General features: G+C 45.7%; 1 long non-coding RNA gene across 2 annotated transcripts; it reads left to right on the top strand.

Moving 5' to 3' along the window:
- The first annotated feature begins 468 nt into the window (after positions 1-468).
- LOC115290144 lies at positions 469-7,593 on the top strand. 2 transcript variants are annotated; one of them, XR_003907985.1, is made up of 3 exons: positions 469-497; positions 1,689-1,900; positions 7,304-7,593. It is a non-coding gene; the product is annotated as an uncharacterized LOC115290144 (long non-coding RNA). The 2 variants fall into 2 exon arrangements; XR_003907986.1 differs by lacking the exon at positions 469-497 and adding an exon at positions 507-595.
- The last annotated feature ends 2,647 nt before the right edge of the window (positions 7,594-10,240 follow it).

Raw genomic sequence — 10,240 nt, forward strand, 5'->3', positions numbered from 1 at the left:
CAAGTCGAATTAAGTTTAAAAGGAAAAGCAACACACATGCTCTCAGCTAATGGTAGCGTTTAGCTCTGGTTGTGTAGGCAGGCAGTGTAGATGGCTCCCTCTGTGGGTGGTCGGAGGGGTTCTGCAAGGCTCTCCTTGCCCCAGTCTCTCATGCTTGCGGATGAACTCGCTCGGATCATTTCTTTTGTTTAAGGCACTGTTTCCAAGAAAGTCTTTGTCAAAATGTTAAGAAGCTGTCCCGTTCACCATCCTCAACCAAAGAAGAGCTCCTCTTTCTTGGAGGTGAAATGTCCTACAGCGCCCCGTTCCCATGGTTCTGAGGGGCTGTCAATCCCAGCATTCCCTGCTCTCCCCCGCCCACGGAGTAGGCACGGGTCCATCCCTTGGGCTACAGTGATTGGTTGAGGGATGGGCACATGACAGAACTTGGCCAATCAGAGGCCTTTCCTCGGAGTGTTCTGAGAAGAGCTCAGGCTGACAGCATTTTAACACAGGAGGTAGGAGGGAGGGGTTGGAAGCTAGGGTTTCAGAGGCTGTATTTTTGGTGGACGGACAAAATCGTGTGTCCACGGCAGAGAATAAAAGCCACGTGGAGGTAAAGAGAGAGGAGAGGCAGAGGGAAGGGTCCTCATGGCATCGAGGCCCAGTTCTAGCGCTGAGAACCCATATACGTGTGCGGAAGTTCCAATATCCTTCCAATAAAGTCCCTTTTTTAATTACGCTTGTTTGTACTGGGCTCCTACCACTCGCTGGAGGGAAGGAATACTCTGACCAACGCAGCCACCCATGTGCCCATTTTCTACTGCTTTCTATAAACATTCCTGCTGGGCAAGTGCAGGTGGCCGGTGGCCTGCTGTCTGATGCTGGGCCCCCAGGTGTCAGGTGCCTCTGCTGGTCAGGAGTGGGAGGGAGCCGAGGAAGAGAGTAAAATGCTATCACGTTGTCCTGGTGGAAGTGAAAGAGGAGGCCAGATGCATGGGCTCGTCTTTCTGGATTTTTGGGAAGCGTCTTTTGAAAAAAGGGCTTTGTAGCCAAGGTAGCTAGCTGTGTGTGGCGTCTGAGGCCTGGGAGCTCAGGCCAAGTGCAAAGGAGGGAGGGAAGCAGTCCCCCAACCCCTAACCCAGGCTTCCCCCCAGGGCCCTTCCCGGACCCTGCAGCCCTGCAGCTTCTCCCCCCACCCCCCACTGGTCCCCACCCCCTCTGCCAGGGAGGAATAGGTCAGGGCTGGTTACGCCTCAGCTGCTGATTCTGCTCTATGGTGTTCCACCCCAGTGGTTAGGAGGGTTGGGCGGTGCAGTGTGGTCTCGAATCCCTGAGCCCCGGGGGTCCTGACGGCAGGTGCTTCGAGGCTGGTGGGCTGCGGGCCAGGGCCCAGAGAAGCACACAGGGCCAGAGAAGAATGAACTCGGTGGCTCTGCAGGCTCTTGTAGGCCGACTTTGAATTACAAATCATCCCACAGGTGCCTGGGTGGCTCAGTCCCTAAAACTTCTGACTTTGGCTCAGGTCATGATCTCACATTTGGTGAGCCCATAGTGTGGGCTCTGTGCTGACAGCTCAGAGCCTGGAGTCTGCATTGGATTCTGTGTCTCCCTCTCTCTCTCTCTCCCTCTCTGTTCCTCCCCCGCTTGTGCTTTCTCTCTCTCAGAAATGAGTAAACATTAAAAAATTTTTTTTTTTTAAATTACAGATCATCCCAGGATTTGTTCAAAGCTCTCCCATGGCCCCTGGGGCCCTGCCACTGGGCAGAGTGGCCCAGGAGGCTTTTTAGATCTCTAGGGTGTTACAACTTTGCTGTGGCCTTGGCAGTGATGGAGGAGGGACACTGGGAACACGTTAGAAGACAGGTATTGAACTGAAATCAAATTTACGAGCACACGTGTTTATTGGGCCTTTGTGCAGGTATGTTGACGGAGAGTGCTGAGTTGGCGGTGGGGAGGGCTCCCTGACCCCAGGCCCTGTGGTCCCCTAATGGGCCTTCCTGCCAGTCCCACACCTGTCGTTTGGCCATTGGTGGAGGCATAGAAAAATAAGTCATTATTCCCACATTCTAGTCAGTGGGCGAAGCAAACATGAGGGGAAGATAATGTGCTAGAATACAGGCCTTGCTCAGATCCTCTAGAGCATTCCTCAGAGCAAAGAGGAAGGTGTGGTGGCCTCGCTGCGTGGAACTGGTTCCTGCAGGGCCGTGGAGAACCAGGCAGGACTGACCTCCGAGTCCTGGTGAGAAGGCTCAGGAAGCCATGGGCATCTGAAGGTCAGCACCCAGGAGTCAATGGAAAGGTGGAATCTGATCCAAACAAAGGGTCTGTTGAGGGGTGCCTGGGTGGCTCCGTTGGTTGAGCGTCTCAGGTCATGATCTCAGGGATTGTGAGTTTGAGCCAATAAATGAAACATTAAAAACAAAACAACAAAAACAAAGGGCCTCTTGGGAGGGCGGGGCATGAAGGGGTGGGATCTGCCAAGGGGGGTGGTCAGGAGGTAGGCCCTGAAGCTGCCCCACAGCATTGAGGCAGAGGCCAGGGTCTTTCTTTGTAAAACCTGTGGCTGGTGGTGGGGGGCGGCGGGGAGGCAGTGAACATGCCCAGAGAAGGCACCAGAGGACTTGAGTGCTGGGAGGGGGAGTGCTGGTCCGGCTGCGGGTGCAAGGCCCTTCTCCTCCCCTCCCCCAGCAGCCAGGGTCCCGATGCCCTCCAGTGCCCCACAGCTGGCCACAGCCAGTTCCCAGATGTTTTGATTAGAAAGAAACACTTTTCAGGCAACCCAAAGACGTCCCAGGAAATCTATCATTCGGAGAAAATATCCTTCTAGGGTTTTGATGTAAGTGGAGGGAGGACAGGGTGGAGTGCAAACTCATGTTTACACCCAAAGGAATGAAGTGGTTCATGGTGTCCTTTCAGACATGGTGGACAGTGTTTGGGAATGCCTTGGGCTCTAGGGCATAGAGGAGGGTAAAATTTTCTCAGTGTAATTGGAGAAAAAAATGTCTATTTTCGTATTCCTTGAAGAATAAAAATAAGGTGTGTTTGTGTGCACGGTGGGGGTGCTGCCTGGACCTCCCGAGGACAGGACATCTGATAAAAGGCTCTTGTTCTAGGAGTTAGTCAGTTGCCTTGGGAAGAAATTAAGTCTCTCAAAGTCATTTCCAAGCCTTGCAGCAAGGATGCCACCAGGACTGTAGGAAAAGATATCCCGTCTTTCCCAGTTCGGTTCTCCTGGAGCTCTCTTTTCCCCCTTCCATGATGTCTTCTTAGGAGGGAAGAAATTGGTCAAAGACTGGAAGGTTCAGGACACTGCATCAGGACTCCTCCTCTGACAGTTTATTTTCCAACCTTGAAAGGTGTTGTGGACTTACTAGAAGCCAAGTGTTCCCAATAATAGAAAACATGTCCTTTGAAAGTCCCCAAGTGTCCAGAGCTGGTAGGACATGGTAGTATAGGGTCTTGTCTGGCTGTTGAGTGTATACTAGTGATGCCTAGGCGGGAATCCAGGACGTTGGGAATGTGGCCAGAATATGCAGCAGGCGCACAGAATGCGGGAGTTTGGCTCTACTGTCTTCCAGGTCTGGAGACAAGTCTGGCTCTGGGAATGCCGCGATCATGGTGGGAGGGGTTGGGTGCCAGAGAACCTACACAGGGACAGACCAGAGGGCGTAGGTCCCTGGGAATTTACCATGTATCAGTGAAGCCTCAGTTCACTCCTCAGAGTCTGAGGATGGAGAAAACTTCTTCCATCCCACCTTTCCCTTTTACTTTCCTAAGCAAGACGTCACTTCACCTCTCTGGGTCTCATCTTCCTTGTCTGATGAAGAGGTTGAGCTGGTAATATCTACAGTCTTTTCAGCACGAACCTCCTAGATAGGGCTGGCTACACAATTTCTTGGGCCCAGGGCAAAATGAAAATGCAAGGCCCTTGTTCAAAAATCAGGGTGAAATGTACTCTTCAAGCCCCAAAAATATAAAGCATTTCCTTTCTCCTGTGTTCTCTTGAATAGTCATGATATTTTCATTTACTATTTAGTGTTATTTTAAGTAAAGACAAATTATTTTTTTTGAATTTTTATTTTTAAAAATTTTTTAAGAATTTATCATTTTTAATTATAGTTTATTGGCAAATTGGTTTCCATACAACACCCAGTGCTCGTCCCAACAAGTGCCCTCCTCCATGCCCATCACCCATTTTCCCCTGTCTCCCACCCCATCAACTCTCAGTTCTCAGTATTTAAGAGTCTCTTATGGTTTGTCTCCCTCCCTCTCAACTATTTTTCTCCCCTTCCCCTCCCCTATGGTCCTCTGTTAAGTTTCTCCTGTTCCACATACGAGTGAAAACGTATGGTATCTGTAGGTAAAGACAAATTAAAACTTAATATTATTAGCGTGAATTTTACCATTCATCTTTATATTGTGTAATGATGATTATAAGTTATTAACTATAAAAGCATAGAAATTATAGGCACAATCACTGACATCACGCAATTCACAGTTTGTAGCTTGTGCATGCATATATATTATTTTGCTTTAAGCAGAACAGCAAAACACTGCACAAATGTTTGGAGAGAGAGATCATGAGCCAGGGGAGGGCTAGAGAGAGGGAGACACCAGACTCCATGCTGTGAGCACAGAGCCCAATGCGGGGCTCGAACTCACAAACCTTGAGATCATGACATGAGCTGAAGTCTGACGCTTAACTGACTGAAATACCCAGGTACCCATTTACTTTACCTCTTTATACATGCATATTGTCTCTACACTCTCTACCTTTGGCTTCCTGATGAGTAAGGAGGGCAGGAGAGGAAGAGGAACACCGAAAGGACTCATTTTTTCCCTTTCCTTTCATGTGGCCATTTTCAGCCTATGTGGTTGACAAAGGGCAGGGAAGTAACATGAGTAAGAGAGCAAAAGTCTGATTCAGAAAATATCACCTGTTTCTATAAAAAATAATAAAAAAGGAATCATCACAGAATCTTGTAATATGCAAAGATGTTACAAGGGAAAAAAAGGGAAAGGAAGAGTAAAAACAAACACCAAAGTACACACTCCAGAAAAAGTATTGCAGTCTTGCTGAAAAAAATAATGACAATAAAATGGCACCATCTTTAGAATGGCCAAAATCTAAAGCACTGACATCACCAAATGTTGGAGAGGATGTGGAGCAACAGGAACTCTCATTCATTGCAGGTGGGAATGCAAAATGGTGCAGCCACTTTAGAAGACAGTGTGCTGGTTTCTTAGAACGCAAAACATACTCTTACCATACAATCCAGCAATCCTACTCTTTGGTTTTTACCCAAAAGAGTTGAAAAATTATGTCCACACAAAAACCTGGACGTAGAAGTTTACAGCTGCTTTATCCATAATTACCCAAACTTGGAAGCAACTGAGATGGCCATCAGGAGGTGGATGGGTAAATAAACTGTGGTACATCCTGACATTGGAACATTTCTCAGTGCTAAAAAGAAATGGACTAGAAGCCATGAAAACGCTTGGAGGACCTTAAATGCACATGATTACTAGGTAAAAGAAACCAATTTGAGACATGATTCCAACTATATGACATTCTGGAAAAGGAAAAACAATGGAGATGATAAAAGATCAGTTGTTTAGAGGGGCTGTGGGGTGGAAGAGATGAATAGGTGGGCACGGGATTTTTAGGGAAATGAAAGTATTCTATATACTATAATGCTGGACAAGTCACCATTCCTTTGTCAAAACCCATAGAATGTACAAGGCCACAAGTAAAGTCTAATGTAAACTATGGACTTTGGGTGGTAACGATGTGTCCGTGTTCCTTCATCAGTTGTAACAAATATATCACTTCTAGTGTGGGATGTTGATAGGGAGGCTGTGCATGTTGGGGGTAGGGGACATGTGGGAACTCTCTGTGTTCTCCGCTTGGTTTTGCTACGGTCCTAAAACTTCTCTAAAAAATAAAGTTTGTTTAAAAAAACGTATGATAAAACCTTTTGGAATTAATTTCAAACATAATCAAATCAAGAGTCCAAAGCAGAGATACAAAAGATCAGGGAGAAGTATTGTGATAACAAAAGTTGCTGAAATGTAAACAGGTATAATATAAATTACTAAGTAAGGTTCAAGAGAAGATAGAATATCTATATAGACCAATTCTATTAAAAGAAATAGAGAACGCTGCCGAACATCTCTCATCTCCAAGAAGCACAGAACCCAGAAATTTTTTTAAAAGCAGAAAAGCCCCTATGATGGAAATTAAGGCTATCTTGGAAAGAACGTGAAGGAAAGCAGACACTGCTGAATGTAGCATAGTGGATATAAATGAAAGATCTGAGCAAAATGATAAGAAAACAAAGAGCTTTAATGATTAAGAGGCACTATCAGTCTGCATAACCCAGAATAGACTCCTTCCCTTTTACTTTCTGTAAAATGGGTTTATTCTTTCTATAAATTGACCAATGGATCTTTTTCATTTTAATTTTTTAATGTTTGTTTACTTTTGAGAGAGAGACAAAGCACAAGCAGAGGAGGGGCGGAGAGAGAGGAGGACACAGAATCTGAAGCAGGCTCCAGGCTTGAGCTGTCAGCACAGAGCCTGATGCAAGGCTCAAATCCACAAACTGTGAGATCATGATCTAAGCCAAAGTTGGACACTTAAACCAACTGAGCCACCCAGGTGCCCCAGCCAATAGATCTTAATAAATAGATCAGGTAGGGGTGCCTTGGTGGTTCAGTCAGTTAAGCGTCTGACTTTGGCTCAGGTCATGATCTCACAGTTTGTGAGTTCAAGCCCCATGTTGGGGCTCTGTGCTGACAGCTCAGAGCCTGGAGCCTGCTTTGGATTTTGTGTCTTTCTCTCTCTACTCCTCTGCCACTGGCACTCTGTCTCTCTCTCAAAAATAAGTAAACATTAAAAACAATAGATCAGGTAGACAATAATAAATAAGGATATGGAAGATCTAAAAGACCTAATTAGTAAGGTTGATATAAATGATATGCAAAATGAGATCATACTAAAAATAGTGTTCTGCAGTCTGTTTTTTCACTTAATATGTCCTAGAGATCTTTCCATACTATTATAGTTCTATCTCAAAAATGAATTGCCTTAAAAATTACAGTGTAAAGTATTTTGGAAGGTTACAGATGATGCAATGAATTTTGGAAACTGAACAATCTAAAGGCTTTATATTCCTTTTGACAAGTCACTGACTACTCAGGGTTTTTGTTTTGTTGTTTTTAAAGCCTGTTGAGTTTCTTTTGGGGGGCTCTATTTCATGCCCTAGCTGAGGTGGTTGCTGCCACCTGAGCCATGCATAATGCCTCATCTGATCCCCAGGGACAGGGGGATTGAGTGACTTCAGCACGGAGGCAGGAGAGCAACTCTGACCGCTGGCGCTGGCCCAAGCAGAGCAGAATGAACGCCACGAGCAGCAGTTGAAGGAAGAATGTGGCTACGGAGCAAAACATGGAAGACAGAGGCACCTTGCAACGATTCCTCTATTTGGGATTCCAGGCCTGTGTCCCCTTCTTCCTGAGGCCATGCAGACACAAATGATTAGTTTAGAAGACATTTGCATCTTTGACAGGACCTTGTTTTCGTTAAATAAAGCTATTGTTAGAGTTACAGTTAACTGGAGAGTGAATTCTTTGTGGGTACCTTGCATTGCAAGATTTTTCTGCTTTTCTTTGACTTCCTGTCTATAAAGATTCCCTGTATGTAAGCCACCTGCAACCTTCCCAAAAACAGGAGGGCAGAGCAAACAACCGATGCCCTCATCCTAAAGGATATGAGTTAACTCTTCTAGACTTGGCACCTCACGTCCACACTGTCTCTCTGCTCTCTGCCCCCTCCACTCTTATCAGAAGTCAACCTCACACTTTCCAGCCCTGACTACTCCCTACATTTCCTATCACTCACCCAGCTCTCCTGTAGGCGATGAAAAAAAGAGCTTTTGGGGCCTAGGGCCCATGTTACTTATGCTTACTGTCCATGCTGCTAAAATCCACCTGGTCATTGCGTCCTCCAGCCAGGGCTGTGGGGCTCTGGGCAGAGAGGGCTTACCCAAAGGCGAGAATGCTCCACTGTGCAGTGTCTATCCCCTGTCAGTTCAGTGATGCAAAGAACGCTTTTCCTGCGAAGGTGGGACACTCAGGCTTAGCGCTGATTGGTCTGAGCAGTTCGTCTAAACACATCCCCTGTACCAGCTAACAGCCCCCGTCCACTGCTGAGGCCCTGCAGCTGCAGTGGGACACGCCATGGGAAGTGAGTTAAGAAGGCCTGGCTCTCAGACAGTTGTTCTCTGTGGGGGCGCTACCCTCTAGGGGAGCCATTTCCAGAATTTTTACTTCTATCGTGATAGGGAGTGCTCCTGGCTTTTAGTGGGTGTGATCAGGGGTGCCGGTCACCCTGCCATGCACAGCACCTTCCTGCCCATCACAAACACTATTACACACCCTGCACAGCTTTCTAATGTCCCGCGGCACATCCGTGTGAAAAACCCACTTGCCATGGCTTGAACCTAGATGTGAACTCCATTGTACATAGAACTACAAATACTTTTTTACATGGTAATAAAGCACATTGAGTTTTCCAGGAATGCAAGTGTCCTGTAAATCAGTTCACTAGTTTACCTTCTGGTCTCCTGACTTTTTGCTGATTTCTTGAGGTGTCATTTGAGAACTACACATTTTTGCTTTTCACTTAAAGTTTTCCTCCTTCACCACAGACCCATGAGGAATAAATCTGTGTGGTAGAAATGTTTAATGTACAACACCTGCTGAATGATATCCTGAACATATATTATTAAGGTAAGATTTGTGAAAGACCAATGATTAGTTTATTAACTAACGTTGGCTGCTTATTCCTGAATTTCTCACACAGGAGAGCTGTAGATTGCTGCCAGATTCTCTAGAAAATGCTTACGTTTTTGTTCTGTTATGATGACAATCTAAAGAGGACTAAGCAAGCACATTCTGGATTACTCAGATGCTCACCTTCTGATAATTACTGCCATCAATTTTGTACACGTGTTTTCGGTTTTGTTCCTGATCGTCTTGGGAACCATAGCATGAATTTAATTGCTGTTGGCCAATGATAAAACAGTTAAGAACTTAAGCGTCAGATGTCAGGAAAACTGATTTATCGGAAATACTCATTTGTTAAAAAAAACACACAGGCGAGATCTTACTCTAGGTCTCAATCTAATTGCTCACTGTGTCTTGCATCAAAGATATAAGATGGTGGATGTTCGTTGGATACCACTGGTTTAGATGTGCCCTCCTGAAAGTCACCCTATTCTGAATAACTGGGAATAGCACTTTACTGAAACCTAGGGGCAAATAGTCCTTTGGCAGAATTGTCTCCAACACATGCATCCTCCCCTCTCTATGTGCTTCCTCTTCCCTTCCTACAGTCTTGAAAGCAAAACTCTCAACAAAGCCAGTACAACCCTCCGCTGTGACATCCAGACAAACATGTTGTCCTGACTTCAAGCTCTAGCTAACATAATTTGAAATGTAGTTGATAGAAAGGCTCACCATGAATACATTAATGCTCTTTAAGAAAGATAAACCATGCCACCAGGTCACTGTGTGGATACAGATGTTTCAAGTTAAAAAAAAAAAGGCTTTCTATTGCCTGTAAACTATTTTCCAAATACATAGCATGGAGTCAGGACCCTATAAAGGTGGGTCTTGTATAAAATCGGGTGTAGGCAGCACAAATTTGTGATTCTGGAGGTTGCGAGTGTCCAGAGGATGGGCGGTTTTGCCATCCTTCACTTAGGGATTTCATATCTGGGTCCAAGGGACTACTTGCTGCCATTTGCTTCTAGGAGGAAGAGGAACAAGAGAGGTCTCAGGTCAGAGTCTTAGTCCCTAGGACGTTAGCTTAGGACTTTAGTAGTGTGTCACGTCATGCACCGTTGGCTCAGACTTGGTCACATGACCATACTTAGCTGCAAGAGAGGCTGGCAGTTGTACTCTAGCTGGGTAGCCACGTGCTGGGATACAGTTGGGGTTTTTCTTAACCAAAGGAAGAGTTGCAAAGGGGGTACTAGGAAACAATGATCTGTCCCCACTCTGGGCCATGTCTTTTACTTTTCCTGTGTTCTAGCTGCACAAAATATACTACCTAGATATGCTTCTTTGCCCATATCTCCCTCTGTCTAGGACACGTTTTTCCTTCTCTGTTTATAAACAAAGAGCCAGAGGGAGAGAGGGAGAACTGAGAATTTGGGAAAACTTCATGGAGCAAGTAGGATGTTATTTATGT

This window comes from Suricata suricatta, chromosome 4 (genome assembly GCF_006229205.1).
Source record: "Suricata suricatta isolate VVHF042 chromosome 4, meerkat_22Aug2017_6uvM2_HiC, whole genome shotgun sequence".
NCBI lineage: Eukaryota > Metazoa > Chordata > Mammalia > Carnivora > Herpestidae > Suricata > Suricata suricatta.